Raw genomic sequence first — 3,645 nt, forward strand, 5'->3', positions numbered from 1 at the left:
CTGCACTGCCCTTCAGTGAGACCTGGACAGGTTGGAGAGTTGGGCGGAGAGGAACCTGATGAAGTTCAACAAGGGCAAGTGTAGGGTCCTGCATCTCGGCAGGAATAACCCCATGCACCAGTACGGGCTGGGGGGTGACCTGCTGGAGAGCAGCTCAGCGGAGAGAGACCTGGGAGTCCTGGGGGACAACAAGTCGACCATGAGCCAGCAATGTGTCCTTGTGGCCAAGAAGGCCAATGGCGTCTTGGGGTGCATGAGGAAGAGTGTGGCCAGCAGGTCGAGGGATGTTCTCCTCCCCTCTACTCTGCCCTGATGAGGCCACATCTGGAGTGCTGGGTCCAGTTCTGGGCTCCCCAGTTCAAGAAAGACAAGGAACTACTGGAGAGAGTCCAGCGGAGGGCAATGAAGATGATGAGGGGACTGGAGCATCTCCCTGATGAGGAAAGGCTGAAGGAACTGGATCTGTTCAGCCTGGAGAAGAAAAGACTGAGAGGGGATCTGGTCAATGCTTCAGGGTGGGTGTCAAGAGGATGGGACCAGACTCTTTTCAGTGGTGCTCAGCGACAGGTTAAGGGGCAACGGGCACAAACTGAAACTCAGGCAGTTCCACCTGAACATGAGGAAGAACTTCTGTACTTTGAGGGTGGCCAAGCACTGGCACAGGCTGCCCAGAGAGGTTGTGGAGTCTCCTTCTCTGGAGATATTCAAAACACACCTGGACACCATCCTGTGCAACCTGCTCTAGGCGAAACCGCTTTGGCAGGGGGGGTGGACCAGATGCTCTCCAGAGGTCCCTACCAACCCCAACCAGTCCATGATTCTGTGACCCCCTCTGCTCAAAGCAGGGTCAGCCAGCGCAGTTTGTCCAGGTTTGAATAGCTTCAAGGATGAAATGAGACAGAATTTCAAAACTAAGCTTGCCAAGGCCCTGAGCGTCCCCATGTAAGTTCAAATGCCCTGCTTTGAGTGCCCAGGTGGGGAGTGGGAGAGGTGAGAGAGGACCTTCAGAGGTCCTTCCAACCTAAACTTTTCTATCATCCTGTGTGTACAGAGAGGTTTAGTATTGATTTCTAGAATACATGCTGCAGGTGTCTGAACTACAAATCCTGTTTCTCTGGACTTCTCTTTGCTGAAATGAGTGGATATGGCCAAAGAATTTCTCTACAACACTAACCTAATACATTTCATATGCCTCTTTCCAACTTCCCTACGAGAAATAAGTAGCTAGAGAGGAATTCTCTCTCCTCGTCTGAGTCATGCAACTCTCTGTTCCAAAACTGCAGACAGTAATTAGGTCTGATTTGATGCATGATCTCACTGTTGGTGCTGGATGCTCTGTACAAATGCTTCTCCTTCAGTGAACTATCAATGACAATGGCATTATTGATATTCGCTCTGAGCATCCTCCAAGGAAAGCTAATGAAGCACTCTTCACAAGCAACCTCTGTCCTTTGTCTTCTCTCAAGGAAGACTCAGCCTCTTAGAGCCATCATGAAGTGCGTCATGTGGAAGTTGGGCAACTTGCCTGCAGCTTATTGCCTTTACTCAGGTTTGAAGTTGTCACTTAGACACAAAAAAAATGTCAAAGGCATTTTCCTCAGGGGACAGTGCACACGTCATCATGCAAAGCAAAGAAACAGCTCATCCTAAACAAAGGTACAAAACCCTGAACACATGGGTGAGGGAAGGAAATGGGAATTGCGCTTTGAAAAGTTGGAAATTGGTTTGCAAGAAACTCTTTTAATTTTTAGCAAAACTACTGTTTTGTGGGAAAACTTTTTAAAGTTTTTATTTATGCTAACAGACTTTCTTTCAAGTGCTTCAGTTTAAAATAACGGGGCAGCAGTAGTCCAGATAAATTACTGAGTAAATTCTGAATAGTAAGTGTATGTTACTCTATCATAAAAGATTATCCTTAATTATCAGAAGAAACAACTATTCTTGGTTTAAAACGATGGCTTGTGAAGAATAAATTGCTAATGAAGTCAAGAAAACTTTTTTTTAAAAAAAAAGCACAACAAAACCAACCAAAAACACCCCCGAAATTATCCACCTTCTGAGTAAAATAGTAAAGACGAAATCTAATCTGTAATGCAAAAGTTCTTTTCCCTGTTTTAAAGTGCTTTATGATAAATAAGCACAAGTTGTTATTTTCGTCAAGTAGTGTGACAGTTGGCGAGAATTTCGGAGAAGATGTGATCTAGCAGTAGCATTTGTATGAGGGGCTTTTTCCTAGGATAGAACTTTTTGGCGTAACTTTTTGGCTTGAATTTAGTTTGCGTGAGGAGAGGTGTGCAGTAGAATGTTTTTATATTGACAGTGTAATTGCAGATGAGCTTGTTATTATATAAATGTCCAGATCTTCCTGGAATTTTACTAGAATTTTTAACTTAACACCTTGTTTCAATGGGTTATACATGTTGGCTGGTGTGAGAGAAAAACGTATTTGTAATGTTATTTACTTCCCTGCTAGGGTCTAGCATATCATTTAGGGGGTTGGGGGTTTTTGCTTTGCTGTCACTGCTGGTAGGGCAGCTATCTGTCCTCATTAACACCTAAGAAGTTAACTTTAACTCAAAATTTCTCTTTTTAGCTAATTATTTGGCTTCGTAACATGATTGTTGGATCTATTTTGCCTACTGAAATGGCTGCCTTGTGAGATCATATGTGCAATAAGGTTTTTTTCCTGCCACTACCTTGCATTGCCTGACGTATAGTCTGCATTTTAGAGTGTACTGAAAATACTGTTAGGAGACTCAGCGGATCAAACTAACCATAATTTGGACACTTGCTGTTAACTTCCTTTTTTGAGGATGCTGCTTCTGCCCGCCGCGTGCGAACTGTAACGTAACGCGTGTGGTTTATGTTCTGTATAACCGAATAGCGCTATGTGGTGTATTTGGGTACGCATGGTAGTATTTCTACCGTCTGAATTTCGAAGTTATGTAAGATCTCTGCGAGGTTCTCACCTGGGTTTTCTTGTTCTGTGTGCGTAGGTGAGGACGTGTGCTTAACCGAACACATCCCTCTGCCTAAATGAAGAGGGCAGGTCCGTAGGCCTTTCTGAAGAGATTTTATTTTGCTACAGAATTGGCAAGTGGTCTAAAAAAATCTCTAGTACAGGATCACAGCTGCCAAAACATTGCTCCTTCGTAGTATAGTTTCCACCAGTTTGGGGGGAAAAAACCCTCTTGATTTTTGGCCCTGCTGGGCTGGCACACTGTAGTCTGGGTATGTTCTCCAAGTGAAGCTTGACTAACAGGTCCTTAATTCCTCTGTCCTCTCAGCGCTACAGAATTAGCAAACTGAAGCCTCACACTGTTTGACATGAAGGAAAGTAAGTCTGGCATGACTGGAGCTTGGAAATACAGCACACTGATATCTTAGGGGAATCGGATTCTGGATGATGCGGCCGCAAACAGAGGCGCAGAGACCAGCTCTCGAAATAAGGTTTCTTCCACAAACAGTGTAATGGAACTAACTACGCAATTACAGTTTATTTTTAAAACTGAACTTATGAGAGCAGAAGGTATAAGGAAAGAGAACACTTCTGCAGCAAGAATGGAACTTTACCTTTCTCCAGCTCATCCAAGGTATCCCAAATAATCTGTTCAAACCTAATAAGAAATTAAGATCTGGACAAAA

The sequence above is a fragment of the Cariama cristata genome, unplaced genomic scaffold (assembly GCF_000690535.1).
Source record: "Cariama cristata isolate BGI_N322 unplaced genomic scaffold, ASM69053v1 scaffold41464, whole genome shotgun sequence".
Taxonomy (NCBI): Eukaryota; Metazoa; Chordata; class Aves; order Cariamiformes; family Cariamidae; genus Cariama; species Cariama cristata.